Source organism: Ylistrum balloti, unplaced genomic scaffold, assembly GCF_031769215.1.
Source record: "Ylistrum balloti isolate Yb309-2 unplaced genomic scaffold, AGI_CSIRO_Ybal_v1 Utg370506, whole genome shotgun sequence".
Taxonomy (NCBI): Eukaryota; Metazoa; Mollusca; class Bivalvia; order Pectinida; family Pectinidae; genus Ylistrum; species Ylistrum balloti.
In genome coordinates, this window is record NW_026782327.1 from 67,062 (window position 1) to 94,540 (window position 27,479).

At 41.0% G+C, this 27,479-nt stretch overlaps 4 long non-coding RNA genes and 1 pseudogene across 4 annotated transcripts; all 5 read right to left on the reverse strand.

Moving 5' to 3' along the window:
- Positions 1 to 6,809: 6,809 nt before the first annotated feature.
- On the reverse strand, positions 6,810 to 10,344 carry LOC132555576 (uncharacterized). The gene is made up of 5 exons (XR_009554444.1): positions 10,196 to 10,344; positions 9,722 to 9,903; positions 8,549 to 8,700; positions 8,075 to 8,256; positions 6,810 to 6,985 (listed from the first exon to the last, which is right to left on the reverse strand). It is a non-coding gene; the product is annotated as an uncharacterized LOC132555576 (long non-coding RNA).
- Positions 7,200 to 7,968, reverse strand: LOC132555569 (uncharacterized; annotated as a pseudogene).
- A 978-nt stretch (positions 10,345 to 11,322) lies between the features above and the next one.
- Positions 11,323 to 12,927, reverse strand: LOC132555577 (uncharacterized). The gene is made up of 3 exons (XR_009554445.1): positions 12,916 to 12,927; positions 12,463 to 12,623; positions 11,323 to 11,426 (listed from the first exon to the last, which is right to left on the reverse strand). It is a non-coding gene; the product is annotated as an uncharacterized LOC132555577 (long non-coding RNA).
- A 47-nt stretch (positions 12,928 to 12,974) lies between these two features.
- Positions 12,975 to 17,904, reverse strand: LOC132555573 (uncharacterized). Its single transcript, XR_009554442.1, has 7 exons — positions 17,836 to 17,904; positions 17,362 to 17,543; positions 16,196 to 16,347; positions 15,722 to 15,903; positions 14,556 to 14,707; positions 14,082 to 14,263; positions 12,975 to 13,067 (listed from the first exon to the last, which is right to left on the reverse strand). It is a non-coding gene; the product is annotated as an uncharacterized LOC132555573 (long non-coding RNA).
- A 1-nt stretch (position 17,905) lies between these two features.
- On the reverse strand, positions 17,906 to 27,216 carry LOC132555574 (uncharacterized). The gene is made up of 12 exons (XR_009554443.1): positions 27,144 to 27,216; positions 25,977 to 26,128; positions 25,503 to 25,684; positions 24,402 to 24,553; positions 23,928 to 24,109; positions 22,763 to 22,914; positions 22,289 to 22,470; positions 21,119 to 21,270; positions 20,645 to 20,826; positions 19,481 to 19,632; positions 19,007 to 19,188; positions 17,906 to 17,987 (listed from the first exon to the last, which is right to left on the reverse strand). It is a non-coding gene; the product is annotated as an uncharacterized LOC132555574 (long non-coding RNA).
- Positions 27,217 to 27,479: the final 263 nt, after the last annotated feature.

Genomic DNA, 27,479 nt, shown 5'->3' on the forward strand with positions numbered 1-27,479 from the left:
ATAGTATATGTTATTGACAATTTTATAAAGCTACTTCATGTAAAGAATATATACATCATATTGAAATAACATGAAAAAAGCATATCTGTTTCAAAAAAGTTTTACATTACATTAATTACACAGGGATTGAAATTTTAGATTTTTAATTTATGTCATGTCAAAGATAAACTGGTTGATGATAAAAATATTGTTCTTAATCACTGTTTTGTTGATGATCTTACACATTATGATAAATTGTGTACTGTTAACAGATTTTACATCAATAACGTTTCTTCATTTAAAATTCCATGAACAAGGATTGTCAGTGATGATACACACAAACTTCAGAGGAAAGTTAATCTCACAAATATGTAGTTACTTCAGACTTTAGAAGTTTATCCTATATTTTATTATCAATTCCTATAACAAAATCTGTGATTTGTCAATTTTTGATGATTTTTTTTTTTTTTTTTACCATTAATGAATTATAAGTAGTTTTTACCTGAGAGACAGTATTAATAACTATTGAGAATAAGACAGTGTGTTATATATATATGGATATATATGTTATTTATATTTAAGACATGAAAGGTGAAAAATACAGGATTATGACAAATCAATTCATCAGTAACTTGTCAAGCCATTCATGTTGTGATAAAAGCTATGGTTTCCCCACCATAACCGATGACATAGACAAACTCCAAGGTTTATATAGAGTTTGGATGTATAAACGTTTAGTCATACTCTAGGGGTTATAGAGAGTTTGGATGTTTGAATGTTTCTGTGTTAAAGTAACTGCAGTTGATCTAACCAATACTAATTAGTTAGTATAACATACTGTATATGCTTGCCAGGGCACTGAAAACTTATCGTACTGACAGAAATTATAATCAATTGACATTGATTAATAGTTTTTAAAAAGAAGTTATTTTCAATTATATAAATGTATACAACACTTGATTATTTGATGTAAACTGATGTATTTTTAAAATGGCTCGCTGACTGCTGAATTTAACATTATTAATTAGAATTAAAAATGGGTCTCTGAATGAACTTGATGATAATGACCATCTATGTAGCAATCAGTTTTCACTTGATATATTGTGGTAGGGCTGATAAACTGTGCCTGGTCCCTGTTTTTTTTTTGGTTTTTTACACAGTAGTTGTATATAAATAATTTGTTATCAGTTTAACATGTCACAGTCAACAAAATGACCCTTTGTACTATTGATGTCCTACTGACGTCCTACCGACGTACTACTGATGTCCCAGTGACATCCATTGATACAGAAAACAATATCATTTTACAGATCAGAGCTTCATCTCCCTCCCACACACACTTTTATGTGTTTCCAAACAAAAACAGAACTTTTAAATGAAACATATGAAAAGCAAGTAAATTTTTTTTTAAAATATTTCACTATGATCACAAGAGTACAACTGTATGTATCGTTAGTTAATTTGTAATAGAAGGATAACTCGTTTTTCCTGTGTGAGTTCACTGATGTTTGTTTCTGTTGCATTAATTTTCACATGTTAAGGTTCACTTTTTATATCATATTTGTGTTGTTATTTGATGTTTTTAGCATTTTAATTTACAAAGCAAATTGTAATTAATTTTTGTATTTACAAAATAAATGTAAAATAACTTACCGGGTACATACTTTAACTTGGTGTAACATCTTTTCATGGAAATGATCATCACCTATGCACAGTTTTGTATTTCTAACAAACATTTTGTAGTAGTAATAATAGGTTTTTTTAAGTGCTTTTGATTAATATTATTTCTTGGTAATAATTCAGTTGGCTGACTTAAATCTATGTTTATTACAACTAAAAGATTATTTTTGTACAGGAATAAATATTTCAGAAAATGTGAAGAACAATTTGTTTTTTGTTCTGTGTATTAATTTAAATTATTAAATCTAACATTGAAATGTATATACAGTTTAAAATTTTGTTGAATATTATCCTAGTTTCCTCACCAGAAAAATGTTTCCATTCTTTCCTTGTGTCCAATCTTCCATTATCTGTTAAATGTACATTAAGCTACAGATACCAAATTTTAGGAACTCTTATTGTACTTGAAAGGAGTTCTATGTTCTGTCCAGAATTACTTCTCTTGGTTAATAAACTACTGTAAGTGCTAACTAAGTACACCTTTATTATCAAGAACAGTTTAACTAAGTTACTGTAAGAGCTATGTACTATCAACAACAGTTTGTTTGTCTACATTACTGTAGGAACTATTACATACTAGTGTACTGACAACTGTTTATATACATCTGTACCGGAGATAGTTTATTCAGGTTACTGTAGGAGCTGATAAGGTACAAATGCACTGATAACAACAGTTAATGCCAATTACTGTAGGAACTGATCAGGTAAAATTTTTAGCAAAGGGCAGTAACTCTGTAATTTAGGGGTGGCTGGCTTTACATTTAGTTTACTGCACATGTCCTTAATATGACAAATGTATACACCAAGTTTCATGATCCTAAATTAACTGTGGGCAAAGTCGGACATGAAGGCAATATATGCTCCTACTGAAGAATTTCGAGGAGCATAAAAATGTATTGATGATAGTTTACTCAGATTACTTTAGCAGCTGATTAGGTACAACTACACTGACAACAGAAGTTTATTCAAATTACTGTGGGAGCTGACTCGGTAGAAATGTACTGGTGACAGTTTACTTATGTCACTTTTGGAGTTGACTTGGTACACCTGTACTGACATTGACAGTTTATCCATGTTACTGTAGGAGCTGACTAGGTACATTTGTTACCTCAGAGGCTGACTTGGTACACTTGTTACCTCAGAGGCTGACTAGGTACACATGTTACCTCAGAAGCTGACTTGGTACACTTGTTAACTCAGAAGCTGACTAGGTACACTTGTTACCTCAAAGGCTGACTAGGTACACTTGTTACCTCAGAAGCTGTCTAGGAACACATGTTACCTCAGAAGCTGTGTAGGTACATTTGTTACCTCAGAAGCTGTCTAGGTACACTTGTAACCTCAGAAGCTGACTAGGTACACTTGTTACCTCAGAAGCTGTCTAGGTACATTTGTTACCTCAGAAGCTGACTTGGTACACTTGTTAACTCAGAAGCTGACTAGGTGCACTTGTTACTTCAGAAGCTGTCTAGGTCCACTTGTTAACTCAGATGCTGACTAGGTACACTTGTTACTTCAGAAGCTGACTTGGTACACTTGTTAACTCAGAAGCTGACTAGGTACACTTGTTAACTCAGAAGCTGTCTAGGTCCACTTGTTACCTCAGAGGCTGACTAGGTCCACTTGTTACTTCAGATGCTGTCTAGGTACACTTGTTACCTCAGAAGCTGACTAGGTACACTTGTTACCTCAGAGGCTGACTAGGTACACATGTTACCTCAGAAGCTGACTTGGTACACTTGTTACCTCAGAGGCTGTCTAGGTACAAGGCTGACTAGGTACACTTGTTACCTCAGAAGCTGTCTAGGTACACATGTTACCTCAGAAGCTGTGTAGGTACATTTGTTACCTCAGAAGCTGTCTAGGTAAACTTGTTACCTCAGAAGCTGACTAGGTACACTTGTTACCTCAGAGGCTGACTAGGTACACTTGTTACCTCAGAGGCTGACTAGGTACACTTGTTACCTCAGAAGCTGTCAAGGTACACTTGTTACCTCAGAGTCTCTAGGTCCACTTGTTACTTCAGATGCTGACTAGGTACACTTGTTACCTCAGAAGCTGTCAAGGTACACTTGTTACCTCAGAGTCTCTAGGTCCACTTGTTACTTCAGATGCTGACTAGGTACACTTGTTACCTCAGAAGCTGACTAGGTACACTTGTTACCTCAGAGGCTGACTAGGTACACTTGTTACCTCAGAAGCTGACTAGGTACACTTGTTACCTCAGAGGCTGACTAGGTACACTTGTTACCTCAGAAGCTGTCTAGGTACACTTGTTACTTCAGAAGCTGACTAGGTACACTTGTTACCTCAGAAGCTGACTAGGTACACTTGTTACCTCAAAGGCTGACTAGGTACACTTGTTACCTCAGAAGCTGTCTAGGTACACATGTTACCTCAGAAGCTGTGTAGGTACATTTGTTACCTCAGAAGCTGTCTAGGTACACTTGTTACATCAGAAGCTGAGTAGGTACATTTGTTACCTCAGAGGCTGACTAGGTACACTTGTTACCTCAGAGGCTGACTAGGTACACTTGTTACCTCAGAGGCTGACTAGGTACACTTGTTACCTCAAAGACTGACTAGGTACACTTGTTACCTCAGAAGCTGTCTAGGTACACTTGTTACCTCAGAAGCTGTCTAGGTACACATGTTACCTCAGAAGCTGACTTGGTACACTTGTTACCTCAGAGGCAGTCTAGGTACACTTGTTACCTCAGAGTCTCTAGGTACACTTGTAACCTCAGAGGCTGACTAGGTACACTTGTTACCTCAGAAGCTGACTAGGTACACTTGTTACCTCAGAAGCTGACTTGGTACACTTGTTACCTCAGAGGCTACACTTGTTACCTCAGAAGCTGTACACTTGTTACCTCAGAAGCTGACTAGGTACACTTGTTACCTCAGAGGCTGACTAGGTACACTTGTTACCTCAGAAGCTGACTAGGTACACTTGTTACCTCAGAAGCTCTAGGTACACATGTTTCCTCAGAGGTTGACTAGGTACCTTGTTACCTTGTATTAGTTAAGACAAGTTAACACGACGACAACTTGCAGTTGAATGACGTCACATTACTGTCCTGTGATAGCGTCATGAATTTTGAGCGGTTTTTAGGATCAATTCTGACAAAGTTAGAGAAAATAACTGACAATGACCCATATAAAGGTCACAGGGGTCAAATTTGTCAAAACCTGAAAACTTCATCTTCTAATTAACCAGGGACGTATAATATCTGCCTCTACAGGTGTATGATATTAAGCTGAATTCCAGCGAAAACCTGAAAACGACTTCTGATTAACCAAAAGGCCCAGAAGCATGATATTTGACTGGTAAATATCTGGGATAAAGCCTGGCAACGTTTGCAAAAATAAATTACCTTTAACCATATTCAATGTTACAGGAGTCAAAGACTTCTTCTGGCAATCCCGAAAATTCAAATAACTAAATTGAAGCAAAGAAGAAGTTGGTTAAAAATGATTTGATATGCCAACGTTGATGCCAATGGCGCATGTGATAATGAATTTGTAATGAACATTGAATACCAGGTAATGAGATGGGAGATGCATGCCCTTTGTACGGTATTGTGGCTAATTCTGCCATTTCGTTGTTTCGTTTTGTCGTCCTGACGGAACGATAATCGTCGTTTTTTCGCCCCGTTAATTACCGTCATTTGGCAGCAACATAACGAAAAGACGCTATAACTCAAAGCGAAATAACGAAATTTTAAAGTAGTTCTCCCATAAAAAATCTACATATATAGTTTTGTTCGTTATATTGTTATTGTCTTTATTTTAAGTATGGGTGCAAAAGGACTAAGACCACAATTAATTTCACTATATGTTTCATTGTAACATTAAAATTCATAACTAAGTCCCAAAGTTTCATCTGCAAATTTCCATTTCACCTGGCCAAGATCAACATCTGAGAAGCAAAATGTAAAAGTTTCAACCCATCATGTTGGGCATTTTCTGGAGATATACCTCCATGTGTGTCACCAACGTCAATTATATACATCCGGGTCAGGGGTAAAGGTGAAAACAGGACTTTTTACACCGGATCCTGCAGCACAAAATACATGTTCAATATGAATGATTTACACACTGACAGCTAGATTATCATCTCTATAACACATCTACAGCAAATTTATAGGCAAACATCCAATTCAAAGAGGCATATTATTTTATTCCCAAATATACATACATTTTTTAAGGATTTATTCATGGGTACTGAACCCGGAAGTATTTAATTGTGGTCTTAGTCTTATTATAGGACACTTGTTTTTTTTTTAATTTAAAAAAAAATATTTTCATCAACTGTGAGCTATTTCAAACATTTCGGCATAAACAGAATCAGCGTAGGTCAAATAAAACAGGAGTTATGAAGAATTGAAAAACCCCTCTCAGACTGAGATTTTAACTCAGCTTTACATACACTTTGCTGTACATATCACAGACACCAATCGTCAGGAAAAATGAAACAGATTTTGCAATTATTAAGATATTTCAGTTCTGTAAATTGGTATATAAACTTGAATAATTCCTACATATAACTATACAAAAAAGTTTTTCAATTTCAAATTACAACTTCATTTTTTTTCGTAGAATTTTAATTTTTTTTTTAAATTACCAAATTTTAATATTAACTGAACATTTAATCTGCTTTAAAGCATTTTTCAGCTTTGATTTGGACATGAAATAATCAATAGATAACAGTGAAGACTTGCAGTAAACAATCACAGTGAATGACACCCACTGGACTAACTAACATGTATACATACAAAGACTATCCATGCCAAAGGCAGGGGAGGGTGGGGGGGGGGTGTTCTCTTTGGGCCTTTATGTTTACTTTTGGGGCTCTCCCTGTCTCTGAAACACCTTTGATGTTATATTATAAAACAGGCAATGATGTGTATATCACAATGACCAATCAAATGGTCAGCTTCAGTTTGATTTTTGTATTCTTAATACATCTGACTACTTCTGACTGACCACTGCTGACCACTGCTGACCACTACTGACCATTACTGACCATTACTGACCATTACCAATATGAAGGGAGACAGAAAGAGAAGGAACAATTATTTCAAGCCTGCAAATGTTCCAAAGAATAAGGGCCAGGTATTTAAAGTTGAAGATCCTGAGGTACCTGTCACCAGAGAAGAGAGACCAGCTCTGACCAGAAGACTGACCACCCAGGAATTTCAGCTGATCGCCAAGCCCAGTCCTGACGGCCTTTCCCTGGTAACAACAGATACTGGAGACAGACCATGTCCAACACGGATACTACGGCCAGCAACTGTTACAGCTGAAGAATCCAACTCTGAGCCTGTAATAGAAGGAAACCGGATCATCGACATAGTGTTGATGGTGAAAATGTGGAACGACATCATCAGACTTCACGCCGGACAACCAAACACTACATCATGCATGGTACCGGAGTTTGAACTGGACACCAAGCGGAAAAGGGCTCTGGGATGGAGTTGTGCTGTTCGATGTAATAAATGCCAGTACAGATCTCCATTGTACAAACTATATAGAGAGGCAGACACGGGTAAGCCCGGACCAAAGCCAGCCCTTGTCAACAAGTACCTGCCTTCAGCTTTGTGTGGCCAGGCTGTCAGCACCAAAGGAGCCAGGTTACTTCTCGGACACCTGAATATACCTGCAGGAGCCAAGATTGGAATGCAGCGACAGGCAAATCAAGTGTCCAAGGACATTACTGCCCTCAACAAAAAGGACATGTCCGAGAAGACCAGACTGGTGGTGGAGGCCAACACCCTGAGAGGAGATGATTCCCCGAGCACCATCGGACTAGCTGTGGATGGGCGGTACAACAGCACATCATTTGGAAGTGCTAAGAAGCCAGAGATGAATGCCTCACAGGGGTTAAGTCTGGGTATCGAGACATCTACCCCTAAGAAGTGGATACTTAGACGTGCTCTCCACAACAAACTTTACTGGACAGGAGCTTGGCTGAGATGGAAAGGATATGATGTCACCTGTCCTGGTGGTCATCCTGACTACACAGCCAACACTGACCGACACGACGGCTTGTCCGAGTATGCCATGGGAAAGGACATTGGGGATCAACTGGCTACACAAGGCGTGCTAATAAAATATGCAACCACAGATGGCGATGGAACTGGAGCCCAAGGCCTGGAGGAAGCCATGAGAGCCTTACATCCCACGTGGAAAGTGGAGAGACTGGCTGACCCAACCCACCTTGGCAGAGCACAATTCCGGAAATGTAACAGTGCTAAGTGGAGCGAGTCAATGTTTCCTGGTCGTACCAGACTGATGAGGTCTCATGCTCAGAAGGTATTTTCTCAAGACTTGAAAGCCCGGAGCAGTCTGATTTTCAAGGAATTGATGAAAATTCACTCCAGAGACATTGAGACTATCACGACTCATTTACCTGCAGTGTTAGATGCAACTGTATCCTGCTACACAGGTGACTGCTCCAAGTGCAAGCAGCATTCCGTGGTGTGCTCTGGTGGTGACAGCGACAACTGGTGGGTGCGATCAATGTTCCTGAGTTCAAACCAGATCCATCAACTTCAAATGACATCGGAGGATGAGATGTTGGTGTTGGAGCTTCTGAAAATGAAACTCAGCACTGATGTTATTCGATCTATGAGACTCAGCACATCCACACAGAAAAATGAGGGTTGTCACAGAAGCCTGAATGTGTCTTTACCAAAACATCAGAATTTTGGAAGAAATGCTGAGGGGAGGTTAGACAATGCCATTCTGACCCTAAACAACACTGCAGGGAAAGCCATTCAAAAGAAGCTGGAACACTTTGGTGGTAATCTGAGTAGGGAGGTCAAACATAAACTTGATCAACTCAGCTCAGAGGAAATATATCAACGCCAGCACCAATACAAACCTGCTGTCAAGAAAACAAGTATGTTGTTGTTAGCAGAACAGCACAAGCAGCATGCGAAAAGGTCCAGGTCCGCTTGGAAGTCTGACTACAGGAGAGGTCAGCTAGATCCCAACATCCATCCATGTAGGGAAGACAACCGACCTCAGGACCACCTGTATTGAGAAGAAGAGGTGACAACAAATTTATTAGAGACATGTCAACTATCAGAAAAAAAACACAAAATAATGTAACAACAACGGCAACAACAACAACAAAATATATGACTACCTAATGAGGGAACCTCCACGTGGTGGTAGTCGGACAATGTTGTATACATCAGTGTACAATAGCTAATACCCTCAAATCAATAAAAACTTAATTACATTTTCAAATTCAACATGCAGTCACTGAACCCTAAATGACCATAACACACATTTGAATTTAAACAGTACTGCCTGTAATTACTTATAAAATGAGGTTCTGAACTTATGTGCTCTACATTTACACATAAACTATTATGACAGAGATGGGAACAGTCCAGATCACTTGACAATTCTAAATTTTCAGAAAAACAAATAAAAGCAAGTCTGTGTGCATGTTTCTTTTTCCATTTTAAATCACTGGGGTCCTTAAATGACAGAATTCCATATTTCCCTGTCCTTGTTACAGGTCCAATCCAAATCCTACACAAGCCATTATCTGGGCTAACCACAGAATTTTCTAAGATCTTGTACTTGTATAATTTGAAAAAAATCCTCCATCTTAACTTTTAAAAAAAAAAAAGGCGTGGTCATCCTGACTGCACAGCCAACACTGACCGACACGACAGCTTGTCCGAGTATGCCATGGGAAAGGACATTGGGGATCAACTGGCTACACAAGGCGTGCTAATAAAATATGCAACCACAGATGGCGATGGAACTGGAGCCCAAGGCCTGGAGGAAGCCATGAGAGCCTTACATCCTATGTGGAAAGTGGAGAGACTGGCTGACCCAACCCACCTTGGCAGAGCACAGTTCCGGAAATGTAACAGTGCTAAGTGGAGCGAGTCAATGTTTCCTGGTCGTACCAGACTGATGAGGTCTCATGCTCAGAAGGTATTTTCTCAAGACTTGAAAGCCCGGAGCAGTCTGATTTTCAAGGAATTGATGAAAATTCACTCCAGAGACATTGAGACTATCACGACTCGTTTACCTGCAGTGTTAGATGCAACTGTATCCTGCTACACAGGTGACTGCTCCAAGTGCAAGCAGCATTCCGTGGTGTGCTCTGGTGGTGACAGCGACAACTGGTGGGTGCGATCAATGTTCCTGAGTTCAAACCAGATCCATCAACTTCAAATGACATCGGAGGACGAGATGTTGATGTTGGAGCTTCTGAAAATGAAACTCAGCACTGATGTTATTCGATCTATGAGACTCAGCACATCCACACAGAAAAATGAGGGTTGTCACAGAAGCCTGAATGTGTCTTTACCAAAACATCAGAATTTTGGAAGAAATGCTGAGGGGAGGTTAGACAATGCCATTCTGACCCTAAACAACACTGCAGGGAAAGCCATTCAAAAGAAGCTGGAACACTTTGGTGGTAATCTGAGTAGGGAGGTCAAACATAAACTTGATCAACTCAGCTCAGAGGAAATATATCAACGCCAGCACCAATACAAACCTGCTGTCAAGAAAACAAGTATGTTGTTGTTAGCAGAACAGCACAAGCAGCATGCGAAAAGGTCCAGGTCCGCTTGGAAGTCTGACTACAGGAGAGGTCAGCTAGATCCCAACATCCATCCATGTAGGGAAGACAACCGACCTCAGGACCACCTGTATTGAGGTGACAACAAATTTATTAGAGACATGTCAACAATCAGAAAAAAAACACAAAATAATGTAACAACAACAGCAACAACAACAACAAAATATATGACTACCTAATGAGGGAACCTCCACGTGGTGGTAGTCGGACAATGTTGTATACATCAGTGTACAATAGCTAATACCCTCAAATCAATAAAAACTTAATTACATTTTCAAATTCAACATGCAGTCACTGAACCCTTAATGACCATAACACACATTTGAATTTAAACAGTACTGCCTGTTATTATTTATAAAATGAAGTTCTGAACTTATGAGCTCTACATTTACACATAAACTATTATGACAGAGATGGGAACAGTCCAGATCACTTGACAATTCTAAATTTTCAGAAAAACAAATAAAAGCAAGTCTGTGTGCATGTTTCTTTTTCCATTTTAAATCACTGGGGTCCTTAAATGACAGAATTCCATATTTCCCTGTCCTTGTTACAGGTCCAATCCAAATCCTACACAAGCCATTATCTGGGCTAACCACAGAATTTTCTAAGATCTTGTACTTGTATAATTTGAAAATCCTCCATCTTAACTTTTAAAAAAAATCACTCCATCTTAAAAATTTTTTAAAAATTCAAAATTAAAAGGCCTTTATGTTTACTTTTGCTCTCCCTGTCTCTGAAACACCTTTGATTATCAAACAGGCAATGACGTGTATATCACAATGACCAATCAAATGGTCAGCTTCAGTTTGATTTTTGTATTCTTAATACATCTGACTACACTGACCACTGCTGACCACACTGCTGACCACTACTGACCATTACTGACCATTACCAATATGAAGGGAGACAGAAAGAGAAGGAACAATTATTTCAAGCCTGGAAATGTTCCAAAGAAGGAAGGGCCAGGTATTTAAAGTTGAAGATCCTGAGGTACCTGTCAGCTGACCAGAAGCTACAGGAAAGCTGATCACCAAGCCCAGTCCTGACGGCCTTTCCCTGGTAACAACAGATACTGGAGACAGACCATGTCCAACACGGATACTACGGCCAGCAACTGTTACAGCTGAAGAATCCAACTCTGAGCCTGTAATAGAAGGGAACCAGATCATCGACATAGTGTTGATGGTGAAAATGTGGAACGACATCATCAGACTTCACGCCGGACAACCAAACACTACATCATGCATGGTACCGGAGTTTGAACTGGACACCGAGCGGAAAAGGGCTCTGGGATGGAGTTGTGCTGTTCGATGTAATAAATGCCAGTACAGATCTCCTTGTACAAACTATATAGAGAGGCAGACACGGTAAGCCCGGACCAAATGTCAACAAGTACCTGCCTTCAGCTTTGTGTGGCCAGGCTGTCAGCACCAAAGGAGCCAGGTTTTCGGACACCTGAATATACCTGCAGGAGCCAAGAGTGGAATGCAGCGACAGGCAAATCAAATGTCCAAGGACATTACTGCCCTCAACAAAAAGGACATGTCCGAGAAGACCAGACTGGTGGTGGAGGCCAACACCCTGAGAGGAGATGATTCCCCGAGCACCATCGGACTAGCTGTGGATGGGCGGTACAACAGCACATCATTTGGAAGTGCTAAGAAGCCAGGGATGAATGCCTCACAGGGGTTAAGTCTGGGTATCGAGACATCTACCCCTAAGAAGTGGATACTTGGACGTGCCCTCCACAACAAACTTTGCTGGACAGGAGCTTGGCTGAGAGGGAAAGGATATGATGTCACCTGTCCTGGTGGTCATCCTGACTGCAGAGCCAACACTGACCGACACGACGGCTTGTCCTGCAGTATGCCATGGGAAAGGACATTGCGGATCAACTGGCTACACAAGGCGTGCTAATAAAATATGCAACCACAGATGGCGATGGAACTGGAAAGGCCTGGAGGAAGCCATGAGAGCCTTACATCCCATGTGGAAAGTGGAGAGACTGGCTGTGGCAGAGCACAGTTCGGAAATGTAACAGTGCTAAGTGGAGCGAGTCGACAACTGATGAGGTCTCATGCTCAGAAGGTATCAAGACTTGAAAGCCCGGAGCAGTCTGATTTTCAAGGAATTGATGAAAATTCACTCCAGAGACATTGAGACTATCACGACTCATTTACCTGCAGTGTTAGATGCAACTGTATCCCGCTACACAGGTGACTGCTCCAAGTGCAAGCAGCATTCCGTGGTGTGCTCTGGTGGTGACAGCGACAACTGGTGGGTGCGATCAATGTTCCTGAGTTCAAACCAGATCCATCAACTTCAAATGACATTGGAGCTTCTGAAAATGAAACTCAGCACTGATGTTATTCGATCTATGAGACTCAGCACATCCACACAGAAAAATGAGGGTTGTCACAGAAGCCTGAATGTGTCTTTACCAAAACATCAGAATTTTGGAAGAAATGCTGAGGGGAGGTTAGACAATGCCATTCTGACCCTAAACAACACTGCAGGGAAAGCCATTCAAAAGAAGCTGGAACACTTTGGTGGTACTCTGAGTAGGGAGGTCAAACATAAACTTGATCAACTCAGCTCAGAGGAAATATATCAACGCCAGCACCAATACAAACCTGCTGTCAAGAAAACAAGTATGTTGTTGTTAGCAGAACAGCACAAGCAGCATGCGAAAAGGTCCAGGTCCGCTTGGAAGTCTGACTACAGGAGAGGTCAGCTAGATCCCAACATCCATCCATGTAGGGAAGACAACCGACCTCAGGACCACCTGTATTGAGGTGACAACAAATTTATTAGAGACATGTCAACAATCAGAAAAAAAACACAAAATAATGTAACAACAACAGCAACAACAACAACAAAATATATGACTACCTAATGAGGGAACCTCCACGTGGTGGTAGTCGGACAATGTTGTATACATCAGTGTACAATAGCTAATACCCTCAAATCAATAAAAACTTAATTACATTTTCAAATTCAACATGCAGTCACTGAACCCTAAATGACCATAACACACATTTGAATTCAAACAGTACTGCCTGTTATTATTTATAAAATGAAGTTCTGAACTTATGTGCTCTACATTTACACATAAACTATTATGACAGAGATGGGAACAGTCCAGATCACTTGACAATTCTAAATTTTCAGAAAAACAAATAAAAGCAAGTCTGTGTGCATGTTTCTTTTTCCATTTTAAATCACTGGGGTCCTTAAATGACAGAATTCCATATTTCCCTGTCCTTGTTACAGGTCCAATCCAAATCCTACACAAGCCATTATCTGGGCTAACCACAGAATTTTCTAAGATCTTGTACTTGTATAATTTGAAAAAAAATCCTCCATCTTAACTTTTAAAAAAAAAAAAGGCGTGGTCATCCTGACTGCACAGCCAACACTGACCGACACGACGGCTTGTCCGAGTATGCCATGGGAAAGGACATTGGGGATCAACTGGCTACACAAGGCGTGCTAATAAAATATGCAACCACAGATGGCGATGGAACTGGAGCCCAAGGCCTGGAGGAAGCCATGAGAGCCTTACATCCCATGTGGAAAGTGGAGAGACTGGCTGACCCAACCCACCTTGGCAGAGCACAGTTCCGGAAATGTAACAGTGCTAAGTGGAGCGAGTCAATGTTTCCTGGTCGTACCAGACTGATGAGGTCTCATGCTCAGAAGGTATTTTCTCAAGACTTGAAAGCCGGGAGCAGTCTGATTTTCAAGGAATTGATGAAAATTCACTCCAGAGACATTGAGACTATCACGACTCGTTTACCTGCAGTGTTAGATGCAACTGTATCCTGCTACACAGGTGACTGCTCCAAGTGCAAGCAGCATTCCGTGGTGTGCTCTGGTGGTGACAGCGACAACTGGTGGGTGCGATCAATGTTCCTGAGTTCAAACCAGATCCATCAACTTCAAATGACATCGGAGGATGAGATGTTGATGTTGGAGCTTCTGAAAATGAAACTCAGCACTGATGTTATTCGATCTATGAGACTCAGCACATCCACACAGAAAAATGAGGGTTGTCACAGAAGCCTGAATGTGTCTTTACCAAAACATCAGAATTTTGGAAGAAATGCTGAGGGGAGGTTAGACAATGCCATTCTGACCCTAAACAACACTGCAGGGAAAGCCATTCAAAAGAAGCTGGAACACTTTGGTGGTAATCTGAGTAGGGAGGTCAAACATAAACTTGATCAACTCAGCTCAGAGGAAATATATCAACGCCAGCACCAATACAAACCTGCTGTCAAGAAAACAAGTATGTTGTTGTTAGCAGAACAGCACAAGCAGCATGCGAAAAGGTCCAGGTCCGCTTGGAAGTCTGACTACAGGAGAGGTCAGCTAGATCCCAACATCCATCCATGTAGGGAAGACAACCGACCTCAGGACCACCTGTATTGAGGTGACAACAAATTCATTAGAGACATGTCAACAATCAGAAAAAAAACACAAAATAATGTAACAACAACAGCAACAACAACAACAAAATATATGACTACCTAATGAGGGAACCTCCACGTGGTGGTAGTCGGACAATGTTGTATACATCAGTGTACAATAGCTAATACCCTCAAATCAATAAAAACTTAATTACATTTTCAAATTCAACATGCAGTCACTGAACCCTAAATGACCATAACACACATTTGAATTCAAACAGTACTGCCTGTTATTATTTATAAAATGAAGTTCTGAACTTATGTGCTCTACATTTACACATAAACTATTATGACAGAGATGGGAACAGTCCAGATCACTTGACAATTCTAAATTTTCAGAAAAACAAATAAAAGCAAGTCTGTGTGCATGTTTCTTTTTCCATTTTAAATCACTGGGGTCCTTAAATGACAGAATTCCATATTTCCCTGTCCTTGTTACAGGTCCAATCCAAATCCTACACAAGCCATTATCTGGGCTAACCACAGAATTTTCTAAGATCTTGTACTTGTATAATTTGAAAAAAAATCCTCCATCTTAACTTTTTAAAAAAAAAAAGGCGTGGTCATCCTGACTGCACAGCCAACACTGACCGACACGACGGCTTGTCCGAGTATGCCATGGGAAAGGACATTGGGGATCAACTGGCTACACAAGGCGTGCTAATAAAATATGCAACCACAGATGGCGATGGAACTGGAGCCCAAGGCCTGGAGGAAGCCATGAGAGCCTTACATCCCATGTGGAAAGTGGAGAGACTGGCTGACCCAACCCACCTTGGCAGAGCACAGTTCCGGAAATGTAACAGTGCTAAGTGGAGCGAGTCAATGTTTCCTGGTCGTACCAGACTGATGAGGTCTCATGCTCAGAAGGTATTTTCTCAAGACTTGAAAGCCGGGAGCAGTCTGATTTTCAAGGAATTGATGAAAATTCACTCCAGAGACATTGAGACTATCACGACTCGTTTACCTGCAGTGTTAGATGCAACTGTATCCTGCTACACAGGTGACTGCTCCAAGTGCAAGCAGCATTCCGTGGTGTGCTCTGGTGGTGACAGCGACAACTGGTGGGTGCGATCAATGTTCCTGAGTTCAAACCAGATCCATCAACTTCAAATGACATCGGAGGATGAGATGTTGATGTTGGAGCTTCTGAAAATGAAACTCAGCACTGATGTTATTCGATCTATGAGACTCAGCACATCCACACAGAAAAATGAGGGTTGTCACAGAAGCCTGAATGTGTCTTTACCAAAACATCAGAATTTTGGAAGAAATGCTGAGGGGAGGTTAGACAATGCCATTCTGACCCTAAACAACACTGCAGGGAAAGCCATTCAAAAGAAGCTGGAACACTTTGGTGGTAATCTGAGTAGGGAGGTCAAACATAAACTTGATCAACTCAGCTCAGAGGAAATATATCAACGCCAGCACCAATACAAACCTGCTGTCAAGAAAACAAGTATGTTGTTGTTAGCAGAACAGCACAAGCAGCATGCGAAAAGGTCCAGGTCCGCTTGGAAGTCTGACTACAGGAGAGGTCAGCTAGATCCCAACATCCATCCATGTAGGGAAGACAACCGACCTCAGGACCACCTGTATTGAGGTGACAACAAATTTATTAGAGACATGTCAACAATCAGAAAAAAAACACAAAATAATGTAACAACAACAGCAACAACAACAACAAAATATATGACTACCTAATGAGGGAACCTCCACGTGGTGGTAGTCGGACAATGTTGTATACATCAGTGTACAATAGCTAATACCCTCAAATCAATAAAAACTTAATTACATTTTCAAATTCAACATGCAGTCACTGAACCCTAAATGACCATAACACACATTTGAATTCAAACAGTACTGCCTGTTATTATTTATAAAATGAAGTTCTGAACTTATGTGCTCTACATTTACACATAAACTATTATGACAGAGATGGGAACAGTCCAGATCACTTGACAATTCTAAATTTTCAGAAAAACAAATAAAAGCAAGTCTGTGTGCATGTTTCTTTTTCCATTTTAAATCACTGGGGTCCTTAAATGACAGAATTCCATATTTCCCTGTCCTTGTTACAGGTCCAATCCAAATCCTACACAAGCCATTATCTGGGCTAACCACAGAATTTTCTAAGATCTTGTACTTGTATAATTTGAAAAAAAATCCTCCATCTTAACTTTTTAAAAAAAAAAAGACATGGTCATCCTGACTGCACAGCCAACACTGACCGACACGACGGCTTGTCCGAGTATGCCATGGGAAAGGACATTGGGGATCAACTGGCTACACAAGGCGTGCTAATAAAATATGCAACCACAGATGGCGATGGAACTGGAGCCAAAGGCCTGGAGGAAGCCATGAGAGCCTTACATCCCATGTGGAAAGTGGAGAGACTGGCTGACCCAACCCACCTTGGCAGAGCACAGTTCCGGAAATGTAACAGTGCTAAGTGGAGCGAGTCAATGTTTCCTGGTCGTACCAGACTGATGAGGTCTCATGCTCAGAAGGTATTTTCTCAAGACTTGAAAGCCGGGAGCAGTCTGATTTTCAAGGAATTGATGAAAATTCACTCCAGAGACATTGAGACTATCACGACTCGTTTACCTGCAGTGTTAGATGCAACTGTATCCTGCTACACAGGTGACTGCTCCAAGTGCAAGCAGCATTCCGTGGTGTGCTCTGGTGGTGACAGCGACAACTGGTGGGTGCGATCAATGTTCCTGAGTTCAAACCAGATCCATCAACTTCAAATGACATCGGAGGATGAGATGTTGATGTTGGAGCTTCTGAAAATGAAACTCAGCACTGATGTTATTCGATCTATGAGACTCAGCACATCCACACAGAAAAATGAGGGTTGTCACAGAAGCCTGAATGTGTCTTTACCAAAACATCAGAATTTTGGAAGAAATGCTGAGGGGAGGTTAGACAATGCCATTCTGACCCTAAACAACACTGCAGGGAAAGCCATTCAAAAGAAGCTGGAACACTTTGGTGGTAATCTGAGTAGGGAGGTCAAACATAAACTTGATCAACTCAGCTCAGAGGAAATATATCAACGCCAGCACCAATACAAACCTGCTGTCAAGAAAACAAGTATGTTGTTGTTAGCAGAACAGCACAAGCAGCATGCGAAAAGGTCCAGGTCAGCTTGGAAGTCTGACTACAGGAGAGGTCAGCTAGATCCCAACATCCATCCATGTAGGGAAGACAACCGACCTCAGGACCACCTGTATTGAGGTGACAACAAATTTATTAGAGACATGTCAACAATCAGAAAAAAAACACAAAATAATGTAACAACAACAGCAACAACAACAACAAAATATATGACTACCTAATGAGGGAACCTCCACGTGGTGGTAGTCGGACAATGTTGTATACATCAGTGTACAATAGCTAATACCCTCAAATCAATAAAAACTTAATTACATTTTCAAATTCAACATGCAGTCACTGAACCCTAAATGACCATAACACACATTTGAATTCAAACAGTACTGCCTGTTATTATTTATAAAATGAAGTTCTGAACTTATGTGCTCTACATTTACACATAAACTATTATGACAGAGATGGGAACAGTCCAGATCACTTGACAATTCTAAATTTTCAGAAAAACAAATAAAAGCAAGTCTGTGTGCATGTTTCTTTTTCCATTTTAAATCACTGGGGTCCTTAAATGACAGAATTCCATATTTCCCTGTCCTTGTTACAGGTCCAATCCAAATCCTACACAAGCCATTATCTGGGCTAACCACAGAATTTTCTAAGATCTTGTACTTGTATAATTTGAAAAAAATCCTCCATCTTAACTTTTTAAAAAAAAAAAAAAAAAGGCATGGTCATCCTGACTGCACAGCCAACACTGACCGACACGACGGCTTGTCCGAGTATGCCATGGGAAAGGACATTGGGGATCAACTGGCTACACAAGGCGTGCTAATAAAATATGCAACCACAGATGGCGATGGAACTGGAGCCAAAGGCCTGGAGGAAGCCATGAGAGCCTTACATCCCATGTGGAAAGTGGAGAGACTGGCTGACCCAACCCACCTTGGCAGAGCACAGTTCCGGAAATGTAACAGTGCTAAGTGGAGCGAGTCAATGTTTCCTGGTCGTACCAGACCGATGAGGTCTCATGCTCAGAAGGTATTTTCTCAAGACTTGAAAGCCGGGAGCAGTCTGATTTTCAAGGAATTGATGAAAATTCACTCCAGAGACATTGAGACTATCACGACTCGTTTACCTGCAGTGTTAGATGCAACTGTATCCTGCTACACAGGTGACTGCTCCAAGTGCAAGCAGCATTCCGTGGTGTGCTCTGGTGGTGACAGCGACAACTGGTGGGTGCGATCAATGTTCCTGAGTTCAAACCAGATCCATCAACTTCAAATGACATCGGAGGATGAGATGTTGATGTTGGAGCTTCTGAAAATGAAACTCAGCACTGATGTTATTCGATCTATGAGACTCAGCACATCCACACAGAAAAATGAGGGTTGTCACAGAAGCCTGAATGTGTCTTTACCAAAACATCAGAATTTTGGAAGAAATGCTGAGGGGAGGTTAGACAATGCCATTCTGACCCTAAACAACACTGCAGGGAAAGCCATTCAAAAGAAGCTGGAACACTTTGGTGGTAATCTGAGTAGGGAGGTCAAACATAAACTTGATCAACTCAGCTCAGAGGAAATATATCAACGCCAGCACCAATACAAACCTGCTGTCAAGAAAACAAGTATGTTGTTGTTAGCAGAACAGCACAAGCAGCATGCGAAAAGGTCCAGGTCCGCTTGGAAGTCTGACTACAGGAGAGGTCAGCTAGATCCCAACATCCATCCATGTAGGGAAGACAACCGACCTCAGGACCACCTGTATTGAGGTGACAACAAATTTATTAGAGACATGTCAACAATCAGAAAAAAAACACAAAATAATGTAACAACAACAGCAACAACAACAACAAAATATATGACTACCTAATGAGGGAACCTCCACGTGGTGGTAGTCGGACAATGTTGTATACATCAGTGTACAATAGCTAATACCCTCAAATCAATAAAAACTTAATTACATTTTCAAATTCAACATGCAGTCACTGAACCCTAAATGACCATAACACACATTTGAATTCAAACAGTACTGCCTGTTATTATTTATAAAATGAAGTTCTGAACTTATGTGCTCTACATTTACACATAAACTATTATGACAGAGATGGGAACAGTCCAGATCACTTGACAATTCTAAATTTTCAGAAAAACAAATAAAAGCAAGTCTGTGTGCATGTTTCTTTTTCCATTTTAAATCACTGGGGTCCTTAAATGACAGAATTCCATATTTCCCTGTCCTTGTTACAGGTCCAATCCAAATCCTACACAAGCCATTATCTGGGCTAACCACAGAATTTTCTAAGATCTTGTACTTGTATAATTTGAAAAAAATCCTCCATCTTAACTTTTTAAAAAAAAAAGGCATGGTCATCCTGACTGCACAGCCAACACTGACCGACACGACGGCTTGTCCGAGTATGCCATGGGAAAGGACATTGGGGATCAACTGGCTACACAAGGCGTGCTAATAAAATATGCAACCACAGATGGCGATGGAACTGGAGCCAAAGGCCTGGAGGAAGCCATGAGAGCCTTACATCCCATGTGGAAAGTGGAGAGACTGGCTGACCCAACCCACCTTGGCAGAGCACAGTTCCGGAAATGTAACAGTGCTAAGTGGAGCGAGTCAATGTTTCCTGGTCGTACCAGACTGATGAGGTCTCATGCTCAGAAGGTATTTTCTCAAGACTTGAAAGCCGGGAGCAGTCTGATTTTCAAGGAATTGATGAAAATTCACTCCAGAGACATTGAGACTATCACGACTCGTTTACCTGCAGTGTTAGATGCAACTGTATCCTGCTACACAGGTGACTGCTCCAAGTGCAAGCAGCATTCCGTGGTGTGCTCTGGTGGTGACAGCGACAACTGGTGGGTGCGATCAATGTTCCTGAGTTCAAACCAGATCCATCAACTTCAAATGACATCGGAGGATGAGATGTTGATGTTGGAGCTTCTGAAAATGAAACTCAGCACTGATGTTATTCGATCTATGAGACTCAGCACATCCACACAGAAAAATGAGGGTTGTCACAGAAGCCTGAATGTGTCTTTACCAAAACATCAGAATTTTGGAAGAAATGCTGAGGGGAGGTTAGACAATGCCATTCTGACCCTAAACAACACTGCAGGGAAAGCCATTCAAAAGAAGCTGGAACACTTTGGTGGTAATCTGAGTAGGGAGGTCAAACATAAACTTGATCAACTCAGCTCAGAGGAAATATATCAACGCCAGCACCAATACAAACCTGCTGTCAAGAAAACAAGTATGTTGTTGTTAGCAGAACAGCACAAGCAGCATGCGAAAAGGTCCAGGTCCGCTTGGAAGTCTGACTACAGGAGAGGTCAGCTAGATCCCAACATCCATCCATGTAGGGAAGACAACCGACCTCAGGACCACCTGTATTGAGGTGACAACAAATTTATTAGAGACATGTCAACAATCAGAAAAAAAAACACAAAATAATGTAACAACAACAGCAACAACAACAACAACAAAATATATGACTACCTAATGAGGGAACCTCCACGTGGTGGTAGTCGGACAATGTTGTATACATCAGTGTACAATAGCTAATACCCTCAAATCAATAAAAACTTAATTACATTTTCAAATTCAACATGCAGTCACTGAACCCTAAATGACCATAACACACATTTGAATTCAAACAGTACTGCCTGTTATTATTTATAAAATGAAGTTCTGAACTTATGTGCTCTACATTTACACATAAACTATTATGACAGAGATGGGAACAGTCCAGATCACTTGACAATTCTAAATTTTCAGAAAAACAAATAAAAGCAAGTCTGTGTGCATGTTTCTTTTTCCATTTTAAATCACTGGGGTCCTTAAATGACAGAATTCCATATTTCCCTGTCCTTGTTACAGGTCCAATCCAAATCCTACACAAGCCAATATCTGGGCTAACCACAGAATTTTCTAAGATCTTGTACTTGTATAATTTGAAAAAAGTCCTCCATCTTAACTTTAAAAAAAAAAAAAAGGCGTGGTCATCCTGACTGCACAGCCAACACTGACCGACACGACGGCTTGTCCGAGTATGCCATGGGAAAGGACATTGGGGATCAACTGGCTACACAAGGCGTGCTAATAAAATATGCAACCACAGATGGCGATGGAACTGGAGCCAAAGGCCTGGAGGAAGCCATGAGAGCCTTACATCCCATGTGGAAAGTGGAGAGACTGGCTGACCCAACCCACCTTGGCAGAGCACAGTTCCGGAAATGTAACAGTGCTAAGTGGAGCGAGTCAATGTTTCCTGGTCGTACCAGACCGATGAGGTCTCATGCTCAGAAGGTATTTTCTCAAGACTTGAAAGCCCGGAGCAGTCTGATTTTCAAGGAATTGATGAAAATTCACTCCAGAGACATTGAGACTATCACGACTCGTTTACCTGCAGTGTTAGATGCAACTGTATCCTGCTACACAGGTGACTGCTCCAAGTGCAAGCAGCATTCCGTGGTGTGCTCTGGTGGTGACAGCGACAACTGGTGGGTGCGATCAATGTTCCTGAGTTCAAACCAGATCCATCAACTTCAAATGACATCGGAGGATGAGATGTTGATGTTGGAGCTTCTGAAAATGAAACTCAGCACTGATGTTATTCGATCTATGAGACTCAGCACATCCACACAGAAAAATGAGGGTTGTCACAGAAGCCTGAATGTGTCTTTACCAAAACATCAGAATTTTGGAAGAAATGCTGAGGGGAGGTTAGACAATGCCATTCTGACCCTAAACAACACTGCAGGGAAAGCCATTCAAAAGAAGCTGGAACACTTTGGTGGTAATCTGAGTAGGGAGGTCAAACATAAACTTGATCAACTCAGCTCAGAGGAAATATATCAACGCCAGCACCAATACAAACCTGCTGTCAAGAAAACAAGTATGTTGTTGTTAGCAGAACAGCACAAGCAGCATGCGAAAAGGTCCAGGTCCGCTTGGAAGTCTGACTACAGGAGAGGTCAGCTAGATCCCAACATCCATCCATGTAGGGAAGACAACCGACCTCAGGACCACCTGTATTGAGGTGACAACAAATTTATTAGAGACATGTCAACAATCAGAAAAAAAACACAAAATAATGTAACAACAACAGCAACAACAACAACAAAATATATGACTACCTAATGAGGGAACCTCCACGTGGTGGTAGTCGGACAATGTTGTATACATCAGTGTACAATAGCTAATACCCTCAAATCAATAAAAACTTAATTACATTTTCAAATTCAACATGCAGTCACTGAACCCTAAATGACCATAACACACATTTGAATTCAAACAGTACTGCCTGTTATTATTTATAAAATGAAGTTCTGAACTTATGTGCTCTACATTTACACATAAACTATTATGACAGAGATGGGAACAGTCCAGATCACTTGACAATTCTAAATTTTCAGAAAAACAAATAAAAGCAAGTCTGTGTGCATGTTTCTTTTTCCATTTTAAATCACTGGGGTCCTTAAATGACAGAATTCCATATTTCCCTGTCCTTGTTACAGGTCCAATCCAAATCCTACACAAGCCATTATCTGGGCTAACCACAGAATTTTCTAAGATCTTGTACTTGTATAATTTGAAAAAAATCCTCCATCTTAACTTTTTAAAAAAAAAAAGGCATGGTCATCCTGACTGCACAGCCAACACTGACCGACACGACGGCTTGTCCGAGTATGCCATGGGAAAGGACATTGGGGATCAACTGGCTACACAAGGCGTGCTAATAAAATATGCAACCACAGATGGCGATGGAACTGGAGCCAAAGGCCTGGAGGAAGCCATGAGAGCCTTACATCCCATGTGGAAAGTGGAGAGACTGGCTGACCCAACCCACCTTGGCAGAGCACAGTTCCGGAAATGTAACAGTGCTAAGTGGAGCGAGTCAATGTTTCCTGGTCGTACCAGACCGATGAGGTCTCATGCTCAGAAGGTATTTTCTCAAGACTTGAAAGCCCGGAGCAGTCTGATTTTCAAGGAATTGATGAAAATTCACTCCAGAGACATTGAGACTATCACGACTCGTTTACCTGCAGTGTTAGATGCAACTGTATCCTGCTACACAGGTGACTGCTCCAAGTGCAAGCAGCATTCCGTGGTGTGCTCTGGTGGTGACAGCGACAACTGGTGGGTGCGATCAATGTTCCTGAGTTCAAACCAGATCCATCAACTTCAAATGACATCGGAGGATGAGATGTTGATGTTGGAGCTTCTGAAAATGAAACTCAGCACTGATGTTATTCGATCTATGAGACTCAGCACATCCACACAGAAAAATGAGGGTTGTCACAGAAGCCTGAATGTGTCTTTACCAAAACATCAGAATTTTGGAAGAAATGCTGAGGGGAGGTTAGACAATGCCATTCTGACCCTAAACAACACTGCAGGGAAAGCCATTCAAAAGAAGCTGGAACACTTTGGTGGTAATCTGAGTAGGGAGGTCAAACATAAACTTGATCAACTCAGCTCAGAGGAAATATATCAACGCCAGCACCAATACAAACCTGCTGTCAAGAAAACAAGTATGTTGTTGTTAGCAGAACAGCACAAGCAGCATGCGAAAAGGTCCAGGTCCGCTTGGAAGTCTGACTACAGGAGAGGTCAGCTAGATCCCAACATCCATCCATGTAGGGAAGACAACCGACCTCAGGACCACCTGTATTGAGGTGACAACAAATTTATTAGAGACATGTCAACAATCAGAAAAAAAACACAAAATAATGTAACAACAACAGCAACAACAACAACAAAATATATGACTACCTAATGAGGGAACCTCCACGTGGTGGTAGTCGGACAATGTTGTATACATCAGTGTACAATAGCTAATACCCTCAAATCAATAAAAACTTAATTACATTTTCAAATTCAACATGCAGTCACTGAACCCTAAATGACCATAACACACATTTGAATTCAAACAGTACTGCCTGTTATTATTTATAAAATGAAGTTCTGAACTTATGTGCTCTACATTTACACATAAACTATTATGACAGAGATGGGAACAGTCCAGATCACTTGACAATTCTAAATTTTCAGAAAAACAAATAAAAGCAAGTCTGTGTGCATGTTTCTTTTTCCATTTTAAATCACTGGGGTCCTTAAATGACAGAATTCCATATTTCCCTGTCCTTGTTACAGGTCCAATCCAAATCCTACACAAGCCATTATCTGGGCTAACCACAGAATTTTCTAAGATCTTGTACTTGTATAATTTGAAAAAAAATCCTCCATCTTAACTTTTTAAAAAAAAAAAAAAGACATGGTCATCCTGACTGCACAGCCAACACTGACCGACACGACGGCTTGTCCGAGTATGCCATGGGAAAGGACATTGGGGATCAACTGGCTACACAAGGCGTGCTAATAAAATATGCAACCACAGATGGCGATGGAACTGGAGCCAAAGGCCTGGAGGAAGCCATGAGAGCCTTACATCCCATGTAAGTGGAGCGAGTCAATGTTTCCTGGTCGTACCAGACCGATGAGGTCTCATGCTCAGAAGGTATTTTCTCAAGACTTGAAAGCCCGGAGCAGTCTGATTTTCAAGGAATTGATGAAAATTCACTCCAGAGACATTGAGACTATCACGACTCGTTTACCTGCAGTGTTAGATGCAACTGTATCCTGCTACACAGGTGACTGCTCCAAGTGCAAGCAGCATTCCGTGGTGTGCTCTGGTGGTGACAGCGACAACTGGTGGGTGCGATCAATGTTCCTGAGTTCAAACCAGATCCATCAACTTCAAATGACATCGGAGGATGAGATGTTGATGTTGGAGCTTCTGAAAATGAAACTCAGCACTGATGTTATTCGATCTATGAGACTCAGCACATCCACACAGAAAAATGAGGGTTGTCACAGAAGCCTGAATGTGTCTTTACCAAAACATCAGAATTTTGGAAGAAATGCTGAGGGGAGGTTAGACAATGCCATTCTGACCCTAAACAACACTGCAGGGAAAGCCATTCAAAAGAAGCTGGAACACTTTGGTGGTAATCTGAGTAGGGAGGTCAAACATAAACTTGATCAACTCAGCTCAGAGGAAATATATCAACGCCAGCACCAATACAAACCTGCTGTCAAGAAAACAAGTATGTTGTTGTTAGCAGAACAGCACAAGCAGCATGCGAAAAGGTCCAGGTCCGCTTGGAAGTCTGACTACAGGAGAGGTCAGCTAGATCCCAACATCCATCCATGTAGGGAAGACAACCGACCTCAGGACCACCTGTATTGAGGTGACAACAAATTTATTAGAGACATGTCAACAATCAGAAAAAAAACACAAAATAATGTAACAACAACAGCAACAACAACAACAAAATATATGACTACCTAATGAGGGAACCTCCACGTGGTGGTAGTCGGACAATGTTGTATACATCAGTGTACAATAGCTAATACCCTCAAATCAATAAAAACTTAATTACATTTTCAAATTCAACATGCAGTCACTGAACCCTAAATGACCATAACACACATTTGAATTCAAACAGTACTGCCTGTTATTATTTATAAAATGAAGTTCTGAACTTATGTGCTCTACATTTACACATAAACTATTATGACAGAGATGGGAACAGTCCAGATCACTTGACAATTCTAAATTTTCAGAAAAACAAATAAAAGCAAGTCTGTGTGCATGTTTCTTTTTCCATTTTAAATCACTGGGGTCCTTAAATGACAGAATTCCATATTTCCCTGTCCTTGTTACAGGTCCAATCCAAATCCTACACAAGCCATTATCTGGGCTAACCACAGAATTTTCTAAGATCTTGTACTTGTATAATTTGAAAAAAAATCCTCCATCTTAACTTTTTTAAAAAAAAAAAGGCGTGGTCATCCTGACTGCACAGCCAACACTGACCGACACGACGGCTTGTCCGAGTATGCCATGGGAAAGGACATTGGGGATCAACTGGCTACACAAGGCGTGCTAATAAAATATGCAACCACAGATGGCGATGGAACTGGAGCCAAAGGCCTGGAGGAAGCCATGAGAGCCTTACATCCCATGTGGAAAGTGGAGAGACTGGCTGACCCAACCCACCTTGGCAGAGCACAGTTCCGGAAATGTAACAGTGCTAAGTGGAGCGAGTCAATGTTTCCTGGTCGTACCAGACCGATGAGGTCTCATGCTCAGAAGGTATTTTCTCAAGACTTGAAAGCCCGGAGCAGTCTGATTTTCAAGGAATTGATGAAAATTCACTCCAGAGACATTGAGACTATCACGACTCGTTTACCTGCAGTGTTAGATGCAACTGTATCCTGCTACACAGGTGACTGCTCCAAGTGCAAGCAGCATTCCGTGGTGTGCTTTGGTGGTGACAGCGACAACTGGTGGGTGCGATCAATGTTCCTGAGTTCAAACCAGATCCATCAACTTCAAATGACATCGGAGGATGAGATGTTGATGTTGGAGCTTCTGAAAATGAAACTCAGCACTGATGTTATTCAATCTATGAGACTCAGCACATCCACACAGAAAAATGAGGGTTGTCACAGAAGCCTGAATGTGTCTTTACCAAAACATCAGAATTTTGGAAGAAATGCTGAGGGGAGGTTAGACAATGCCATTC